General features: G+C 40.2%; 1 pseudogene; it reads left to right on the top strand.

Annotated features, from left to right (window-relative positions):
* Positions 1–3615: 3615 nt before the first annotated feature.
* LOC149263466 (putative xyloglucan 6-xylosyltransferase 5 pseudogene) lies at positions 3616–10681 on the top strand (annotated as a pseudogene).
* Positions 10682–11088: the final 407 nt, after the last annotated feature.

Genomic DNA, 11088 nt, shown 5'->3' with positions numbered 1-11088 from the left:
CCCTTCAGGAGTATTTTTTGTCCCTGTCATGGCTTCACTGGTCCTTTCTAAATTGACTTTGGGGATCCTAGTATGGAACATCGATCCCCCTACAATCATTCCGCCTAGTCAGCTAAGACCTTATCATGCTTTGACCCCGGTTCAACCAGTCCTTACAGCCCCTGCCGCTGCTTCAGTTCCATCACAACCTCAACAAGAACCCACTCCTGTTGCACAAGCATCCGGACAAGGGGGAAAAGGTAAAAGGAAATAACCAATGGAAAAGGCTACCCAAGCTCCTCTAGCCCCTAAGGCCCCAAACCCGTCACTTCCTTGTGCATTTTGTAAAGTTGTTGGGCATGCCACCAATAATTGTCCTGAACTTGCTCAACTCAAACTTTTGGTTCATGAAATGTTCCTTGAGTTAAATATCCCTGAAGTCCATATTAACTTGCTGGGTCCACCCAAGAAACTAAAAACATTATGCAAAAATCACCCTTGTGTCTTGTGCGATCATCATGGTCACTGTTCTTATTATTGCCCTCGTCTCAACGAATTTTGCGATTTCCTTGAGGTGCTTCACGAATACGAGGCCAATCACAGTGGAACACCTCCTCCTCTACCCATGGATTCTGGTACCACTATTAAACCAGAACAGGGGGACTCTGGTCCCACCATCATGATCCCTCCCCCCGATGTTGAGATGATGGACACCACAGGCCATATCCTTTACCTGTTGTCATCCTTGAGTTCCTCATAGGAAAACCTTTCTGACATTTCTGCATGCGCTTCTATCTAACCTCTTTCGACAGAATCCCAGGTCTCAACATCTGTAGATGATCCATCTACCAGCTCATCTTCTACCATTCAAGATGATGCATATGTGAACCTTCTCTCCCAGGTTGATGCACCAAGTACCATCGCCACATCATGTAGTCAGTCTTCCTCCCATCCGCCCTTCTTCCATTCTGATGAGGAGATCATGGAAGCTATGTCTACCCCTGATTACCCTTGGGATGATATGCACCATCACACATACTTCCTACCACAATAGTCTCATGACCAATATGATGTGGATTCTAAAGACTTCATCCATGGTGAAGTTGATTGGCTTTGAAATCCAATCCCTGCCCCAGATCCTTTATAAGAAGGGAATATGGATAACATATCTTGTACTATCAAAATTGACATTTCAGATAAACCAGGGATCGAAGAAAACATTACCTTGGGGGAAAAGTGCACCCCGGAAGAAATTGAAGCTTACACTAAGATCTTCAAGGAATTTCATGATGTTTTCACATGGTCTTACTCTGAAATGCCTAGACTTGATCCCGCCATTGTTGAACACCATATCAACACATGGCCCGATGACACTCCTGTCCATCAAAAGTTGAGACCCATCCAGCCTTCTCATTGTGAGGCCATAAAATCTGAAATCAACACGCTCAAGTAGGCTGATTTCATTTATCCCATTAAGTATACCACATGGGTATCCAACCTGATTCATGTTCTTAAGAACCAAGGCACCATTCATGTCTACATGGATTTTTGCAACCTGAACAAGGGTTGTCCCAAAGACAACTTTCCCACACCCTTTATTGACCAGATCATTGATGAGTGTGCGGTGAACAAGGTTCTATCCTTTATGGATGGATTATTTGGGAACAACCAAATCAATATTTGTCATGCCAATTAGTTAAAGACAACATTCATTAGTCTACAGGAAACATTTTCATATCAGGTCATGCCATTCAGTTTAGAAAATGCTGGAGCCACATTTCAATGGGCCATTTCATACTGTTTTCATGACTTGGCGCACCTTATCCTTTCTTACCTTGACAATCTCACTGCTCGTTCTAGATCTCGAGCATAACATATTAATGATTTTCACACCATTTTTCCCCGATGTCGCAAGTATAACATTTGTCTTAATCCATTGAAATGTGTCTTTTGTGTTCCTGTTTGCCGTATGTTAGGCTTCATTGTGTCGAAAGATGGTATCACCCTTGACCCCTTGAAATTTCAAGCCATTCTTGAGCTACCACCTACTCGTACCTTGTGGCAGTTATAAAGCCTTCAAGGCAAAGCCAACTTCCTTCACAGGTTCATACTTGAATATGCGACCACCGCGCACGAGTTTCATAGACTCCTTCGCTCAACAATTCCATTTGTTTGGGATGACCATGCCCAACAATCTTTTGATGCCATGAAGCATGCTCTCACTTCCACACCCTTGATCAGTCCCCCTAACTTCACCAAGGATTTCATCTTGTACATCTTAGCTTCCACCCATTCGGTCATCAAGGTCCTTATTCAAGAAGATGATGATCAGAATGAGCATGTTATCTACAATGTAAGTAATAACCTGGTAGGTCCCCCTATGAACTAATCTCACAAAGAGAAATTGGCGCTAGATGCTGTGTTCTCTGTCCAAAATCTCTGTCACTATATCGTCATGCATACCACCAAGGTCATAACAAACTTCAACCCCATGACCTTCCTATTGAGTCAAAGGATCATTAATGGGATGTATGCACGTTGGATCGTCATCCTCTATGAATTCGATCTCAAGTTTGTTACACCTAAGAGTAAGAAAGGTTTGGCCCTCACCAAACTCATTTTTGAATTACCCACTGGTGCACATGATCCGCCAGTTAATGACAAACCCCCATATGAACACTTTTTTGTCATCACTTCAGACGATCCTTGGTATAGATATATTCTCACAAATTTGCAAACCCAAAAGTTTGCCCCTGATCTTACCCGTGATGATCGACGACGAATTAGATACGAGGCCCTCACTACCTCCTCATCGGTGATGACCTTTATCATCACAGTGGGGATTCTATCCTTCGTTGTTGTCTCACCCATCTTGAAGAAGAGTAAGTGATAAATGCCTATCACAGTGGCACTTGTGGTGGTCACCTCTCCAGTATGGCCATTGCCCAGAAAGTCATGCGCGTTGGTTACTTTGGCCTTTTCTCTTCAATGATTGGATTGAGGTAGTCAAACACTGCCCCAATTGCTAACATTTTGCCCCAAAGGTAAGAGCCCCACTGGCTCCCCTCCATCCTGTCATCATTGTTGGTCCTTTCTGTAAATGGGCCATTGACTTTATGGAGTGTCAACCATCATCTGTTAATAACCATAAGTATATTATCGTGGCGGTCGATTATTTTACCAAATGGGCTGAGGCCATGCCAACGTTCAATAACATGGCGGCTACTATGACCCTTTTCTTTTTTAACCATGTTATCGCTCGATTCGGGGTTCCAAAACAATTGGTCTCTGACCATGAATGACATTTCGAAGATGAGGTATGGCGTGAACTATCCTCATTGTTGGGCTTCCGACACTAGTATTCATCCCCCAAGGTAATGGAGAGGTTGAAGTAGTCAACAAGATTCTCAAAATGATTCTTCAGCGAATGGTTAATAAGAACAATACCAACTGGAACCTTATTCTCTTCCCAAATTTATGGGCCTAAATAACTTCTGTTAAAACCGACACTGGGTTCACTTCTTTCCACCTTGTTTTTAGCGAGGAGGTAATATTGACATCGAGGGTGAGATCCCTTCTATCCACCTAGTTGTCGAACTTCTCCCTGACACCCAACCATTAGAACAAAGACTTGTCATGCCTAAATGTGCCTCTGATGGCTATCGTGTTGCTTTAAAAACCATTGAAGCGACCAAAAAGCACACCAAAGCTCAGTATGACCGAAAATTCAACGCTCGTGCCTTCCACGAAGGTGATCTTGTTCTGGCGTATGACCACGCCCATGATACCCTTGGACATGGGAAGTTCAAATCATTATGGCTAGGACCTTACATCATTCGTAAGGACTTAGGCAAGGGTGCACATCTCTTGGAGGATTCCGCAACTCCTTCCTAATCCTCATAATGCAATCCATCTTAAGAAATTTTACCCATGGAATATACCATTGATTTGTGTGTATTTATTTCTATCATGCATTTAGGTAGGTTTCATCATTTCATTTGATGATTTGAAACTTCACCAAGAATTCATTTTTCCAAGAAGGGTCACTTCGTCGCCTCCCTAAATCAATTTTCTTCATTAAGCGACACTTGTATTTTGAGGTCCACCTCATCTTCATACTTTTTGTACCATGTGTCAATTTTCATCATGAGTAACAATTATTTACTCATATTTTGATGGTCCCCACCGAGCCTATTCTGTGTGGCAGTGTCATCGAGTCACCCTTGTTCAGAGCATCTGCGATGAGTCACCCTTGCATCCATGGAGTATGTTTCACGTCTCATTCTTTCATGTCACAATATTCCATTCATATTTTCATAACGTTCATCCTGTGTTGCCCATTTTGGCCTCCAGTCATACTGTCCCCATCCCCTCCGAAGTTAAATCAGTCACATCCTGGTCAACGTGCACTTTATGCTCTGACAAGGGAAGTCGTTTGTTTGCACCTCAATACCACTTTCCCCATTGTCCCTGGTGTCAGTCCATCAGTCACATTACTATTTTCAGTAGTGCCTTAGTTTAGGAGCCTCATTTCCTCACCTATCGAGGGCCCTATTCTTTCGACATCATCTCATTCATTCCAGAAGAATGGCCTAAAGCATAGTGTATCTTGGTTCTAGATTACATTCTTATTCAGTGCCTTGTATCCAGTAGAGGTACTCATTATTTTGCTTTCACTTGGTTGTTTCATGTTCATGATTCATACACTTGATGGTCCAGTGATGCAGCAGATTGTACTAGTGATTCCGGGGTGTGCGTGAGATGTTTCAGACCTCATGCTGGGGTGGCCCTTCAGGTTTCCCCCCACATGGCTGGATACATTCCTATTATGCTACAACCTCAGATGCAGTTTCGCTGAGTCGATGGGTTCGGTTCTTACCGAGTGTAGTGTTCATAGCATGCACATCTCCTTCAGATGATCCATTGAGTTTTGCAGACCCCTTCCCTGTTTAGTAGGGCTTCTCTGATTGTTCTACCCTCCCTCCCACCCATGTTTTGAGGGAAAGCCATTATATCTCATGTACCCATATATTATTGTATTCAGTCTTGGCTCATGTCTTTTCCAGGTGCATTATGTATATGGGACACATTTTATTATTTTTTAGCTCTGTTATGCCAACATGTCATGTAGCATTTAGCATGTACTTCATTGCTCAGTTTTATGTTTCTAGACGCGCCATTATTTTTGTACAAATTTATCTCAACGGGTATAGATATGGATCCCCCGCCTCATTGAGGTCTGGTACCACAACATAAAAGGAGACTTGCATTGGTCTCACCCCCTCTGTTCCTATCCTCTTCCGCTTCATCTCTAGTGGTCTATCTCTCTCTCTATAATGCCCTACTTAATCTTATCATGCAAATTTTACTAAGTGTTTAAATGACCTTAAAATATTGACTTATAATTATCAAGAAATATTGGTACATACCTTTATTGGTGAAACAATAAATTTATTACTGATATAAGTTTTGTTATTATTCAATTCCCAACTTACCTCCTCAAATTTACCTTTTGATAGGATATGGTTTCCTTCCATTTATTCCAATTTAAATATCCACATCCCAAAAATTTCCTCTCAGATTTACTTGGGAGAAGACATGGTCCTCTCCAATTAATTACCAATTTATATATTCATTTCTCATCCCCAAAATGTCCTCTCATATTTACTTGGGAGAAGACATGGTCCTATCAAATTAATTACCAATTTATATATTCATCTCTCATCCCCAAAATATTTACATCGGAGAAGACACAGTCCTTTCAAGTTAATTACCAATTTATATATTCATCTCTCATCTCCAAAATATTTACTTGGGAGAATACATGGTCCTTTCCAATTAATTACCAGTTTATATACTCATCTCTTATCCCCAAAATATTTACTTGGGAGAAGACATGGTTGTCTCCAATTAATTACCCAATTTTATATTCATATCACATCCCCAAATGTCCTCTGATGTTTACTTGGGAGAAGAGAAGTCAAATGTGAGGATGAGGGAGTAGTTATGACATTAATGAGAGGTGGTTGAGGTGGATAGGGGAAGGGGGGCATAAAAGGGGAAGGATGATGGGAGGAGGGGGGATCCTTGGTCTTGCTTTTGGTTTGGTGGTGGTTTTGGAGGATTGTTTGAGAGTAAGGTAGGGAAGCGAGGAGGAAGAGAGGGAGAGTATTATTCAGCTTGGACACACTACATCTGGTTGGACTTGGGCTCGGAGGGCTAGGGAACCTATGGAGGTTTCCTGGGCTAGGAATTACTTCCTAGTTGGCTAGGAGGTAAATCCAGTCATTAGTCAGAAGGAGCATCCCAGCAAGATCAGGAGCTCAAGGGCATCTCAACCACTCTATCAGAAAAAGTATTCTTCGATTTAAAGATTACTCATGTAGGTGATTGAAATGAAATTCTCACTATTTAATTACTAGAAATAAATTATGAATGGTAAATTGTCATCGATTAAATGTTTAGAAATAAATTATTTTCCATTTATTTGTATTTAGAAATAATGAACTTAGTTCTGTTAGAGGAACCTGGACGGAGTCTAACATGTGGTATCAGAGCTTAGGTTCAAAATCTAGACCTTGAAGCCTACCTAATAGAAAACAAAAATGTAGTCTGCCTCTTTGATTAATAAATCTGGGTTCTTCGATCCATGACCTTGATTAATAAATCTGGGGTGAATATGGATCTGGATATTCTTTTACTTAAGTCATAAACAACCATATGAACCTCGGTTGCTGGATATGCTGCTCTCTAAAGCGCGAGTCTCGCTCGGCAAAGAATTAGAGTTACATACCGCAAGGGAGGGACTTGTTGACTTTGCAACTCCCCACTTGTTCAACGATGGAAACTCCCCACAAATATATTAATATTAAAGTGGACACGTTTAAATTATCTTCTTATCGTGAATCATGGTCATGTCAATATAGTGGTTATTTTTTTTTTTATGCTCTAGGGAAGGTAATGGCCACTTCCTGCCACCCATTTATGTCGTTTGTTTTCTCGATATCAATCCCAATATCCATATCATACTTTTTATAGTGGCATAAATCGAGTATGTGACAATAATATTTTTTACCCAACTGCGTAAAAAAATAAAAATAAAAAATTTTTGAATGCCATGATTTCTAGAGAGAGAGAACACGAAAGCAAAGCTTGGTGGCTCATGCCGCCAATTAGAGAAAAGAGGATCAAAATATGGCTTTAGAAATTGACTTATCTGTATTCCAATTTACTCTGGGAATACTGGGTTTTGACGAGCCCAATCTGCCTCGAGTCATTGCAATTGTATGTGGCCTTCTGTTGGGGTTAAATCATATTTTTTCCCAAAATTCAGCGACTCCAGCACAGTTAAGATCAGAAGCTGTGGGGCTTGTTCTGGCATCCATTGTTGTCTTCCTTCCATTTGCCGATAGACTCTTGAAATAGGACTTTCAAATCCAATACCACTGGATGAATCTACCTCGGTATAAGAACTCCTAGGGACAATCATCTAGGCGACCTGACTTTTTTGAATTTTACAGAAAAAGTGATTTTTTTGGAAAGTAAATATTGTAACTTGTTACAACGCATATGGATTGATGTTTAGAATCTGAGAACATCTTTTATATATGGCCAAACCAGGGTTTATATTTCTCGAGTCTGGCTGCTCTGGGAACCCTTGTTTATGTCACTGGCGGTAGTGATTTCATAAAATAAAAAAAGGTATCTCAAAACAGTTGAAGGATTTGACATTAGAATAATGGGTGGGAAACCCTCCCTGACATGATTAAGGCTAGGGATCTTTGTTTTGCCTTCATCTTGAATTCTAGGGTCTATGTTGTAGGAGGGTCATATGCAACAGTGCAGAAAGTTGGAGTAGTAGTGACATTAGATGGGCTATACCCATTTCCAAATGGATACAATCCTAGAGGGGTAACTGGGCTAGGAACAAGTGTAGGAATGTCTTGGGGGTTTGGGGATCGAAGCCCACCTAATGTTTTGGGAGACAACCCACTTGAAGGATTGTGGCGAAGAAATGTCAGACCTATTTTAATCTCTAGTTTTCTCATGCTCTGTCTTCTCTCATGGAGCTTGAAGGCTAACTTTTGAGAACCCACTTCAACTTTAGGCTTTCAAATATCCAAGCCTTTCTTGAAGTAGAGATCCACCCCTGCACTCATATTCCTCTGGGATTATGCCTGCCATGTTGTGGCTCTCATCATACTTATCATAAATTTTCTAGAGTTTGTGTTATGAATGAGATGAACAATCAATAACATCTTCTTCCAGAGAGTTGAAAGTTATATTATCTGAATAGTTCTTCATCCAAATAAAAATAACATAGCTAACTTTGAGACTTGAGCTTTTCTTGCCGAAAGTTAGATCAGAATCAATTAAGTTGTGGTGGGCCAAGTAGAGAGATAAACACGGATTGTCATAGACTAATGATTAAACAGATAAAATAACTTCATGAATGGCTGACAATTATGTAGCAGCAAAGGCAGCTGATTTGAGGTTGACGATCTCATAGAACTATGGCACTAGCTAGGGTATGTGGATATCCAATGTAGGAATTAGAAAGGATTGCTTTGGGCAAAGAGAGGAGATTTCTAACATAGCAGATGTATATCATCAATGGGCTTCTGTGTCAATGACAGTTAGAATATCGATCCTCATCTCTATCTTATTTTGTTTGACTCTGAATGACTCTAGCTATGCATTGAATTCTAATGGTGAAGTGATACTTTATTTCAAGTCACAAATCATTGATTCTAATGGTATTCTTTATCAATTAAGAAAAGAGGATCCAGATCCTTGTGGTAGTGAATACTTTCTATATCATCTATTGTATAGTATAGTAGTTTCAGAAAACATTTGTTGACATTTTTTTTTTCTCCTGTAGTGTATTTCCCTTTCAAAACAAGATAAAGAAAGGATACCATGAGATATGAGCGTAATGCAATGTCCATTTTTAGTTTTCCACCATATGCAAAGAAATATAAAAGATGGAACAAGTAATAGTAAAGAAGACTGGTACTCAGACTTATGTTTAGACAAGTTTTATTGAATAAACAAGTCTGGATCCACTCTGCCAGTGGGCTTGACCTAGGCACTAGTAGTTCGTGTTTTATATAAATTTCGGAGGTTGTCAGCAGTATTATATAGGTAAGAGGAATGTTTAAGTTTATGTAATTTTGTTTAAAACATAGATGTATAGAATAGAAGATAACGGGATCTAGGATTTTTTTTTGGCGTTTCAATAAGGGAGAGCATCAAGAGGGGTCTACCCTCTGTGGGGGGCGGGGTGGGGCTACAAATGGTAGATCTCTAGCTCTGCCCAAAGCAAGGTCGATTCAGAAAATGTTTAACAATTTGAAAATTACAATTTTGTGTGGTTTCGTAACCATACTCGTTTTCAGGGGCACCATAGGAGTAGGCAATTTGGGTGGCCAAGATACGGGGGATGGTGGAGCAAGCCAAAAGGTGGCAGAGGAGAATGCCAGGGCGCTAGAAGGGATCAGGAGGAAGGATGATCCTGATGGAGAGAATGAGACGAGGATGCAGATAGATGGTAATGCAACCTATCCTAAGGTAACTTATACTTTGGACCCCGGATCAGTGACTGGGATCAGCAAAGAATAACTTGGATTAAGGAAAATCCTCAATTTCCCAGTTATGTGAATGGAAAACCTAGGATTTTGCTTGTCACTAGGTCCCAACCCAACCCATGTGATAGCTCAATTGGGGATCATTATTTTCTAAAGGGAATCAAGAACAAGATTGATTACTGCAGGCTTCATGGCATTGAGATTGTCTATAACATGGCTCATTTGGATAAGGAGATGGCTGGTTATTGGGCCAAGTTGCCTCTACTCCAAAGGCTTATGATGTCACATCCAGAAGTGGAATGGATATGGTGGATGGACAGTGATTCTATGTTCACTGATATGGGTTTTGAGTTGTCGTTGGATAAATACAAGAACTATAATTTTGTTCTCCATGGCTGGGAGAATTTGGTTTATGGCAAGCAGTCTTGGATCGGGTTGAATACTGGCAACTTCCTTATTCAGAACTGTCAATGGTATTTAGATATATTGGATGCATGGGAACCAATGGGTCCAAAGGGTAGGATCAAAGAAGAAGCAGGGAAGGTTTTGACTGCTCATTTGGAGGGTAGACCGACATTTGAGGAAGATGATCAATCTACCCTGATATATTTATTGATCTCTCAAAAAAAAAAAAAACTCTGGGTTGACAAAGTGTTTCTAAAAAGCTCATATTTTCTTCATGGTTTTTGGGTTTTTGTGGTGGACAAGTACAAGGACATGATCTAGACATACCATCTTTGATTTGGAGATGAAAGGTGGCCTTTTGTCACTCATTTTGTGGGGTGCAAACCTTATGGTAACTATGAAGATTACCCTGTTGAGCGTTGTCTGAAGAGTATGGAAAGGGATTTCAATTTTGTAGACAACGAAATACTACAGATTTATGGTTTCAAGGACAAGAGTCTGAATATGTCAAAAGTCAAACGGACAGGGAATGAAACTGCATCACCTCTTGAAGTCAAAGATGAGTTCAACCTCTTGCATCCCTCATTCACTGCTTCAAAGAGCCTATAATGCATTTAATCATGCATTCATAGATATCTTTGCAAATAGAGAAGCCTTTCTTTAGACATTTTCCAAACTTTGTAAGATGAATGCGGTGGTGGTAATCTAATTTATTCATTTCTTTTGTTATATCATAAGGGAATATGTTTGTTCACAACATTGCAGTTTTGGATTCGAATACAATTATGAAATGGTGACAGGTTTACTAGTCAGTCTGGTTCATATATAACATGAATATGCCCCTTCTCTATAAGCCTGAGTTGATTTGGTTTAGGAGTGTTTTGTTAAGCTTTGCTTAATGTTGATTGAAGACTAACACTTAATCATTGTTTAGTTTTGTTTATCTTAAGCTGGAAATGTTTTATCCTTTTCAAGGCTAGGAATGCCCTAATGTGGGATCTAATGCTATCACACAAGGACCAAAGTCTGATCTAATTGCAACGCTTGTTTATAAATATTATGATTAAATTTGACCAAGGTTTAATTACTCCCAAGCCTTTAGCTGTAACAATGGGGG

This window comes from Pinus tabuliformis, chromosome 6 (genome assembly GCF_031772625.1).
Source record: "Pinus tabuliformis cultivar Carrire ecotype Pingquan chromosome 6, CPIR1, whole genome shotgun sequence".
Taxonomy (NCBI): domain Eukaryota; kingdom Viridiplantae; phylum Streptophyta; class Pinopsida; order Pinales; family Pinaceae; genus Pinus; species Pinus tabuliformis.
Note: the sequence above shows the minus strand (reverse complement) of the source record. Positions and strands in the feature narration are given on the sequence as shown.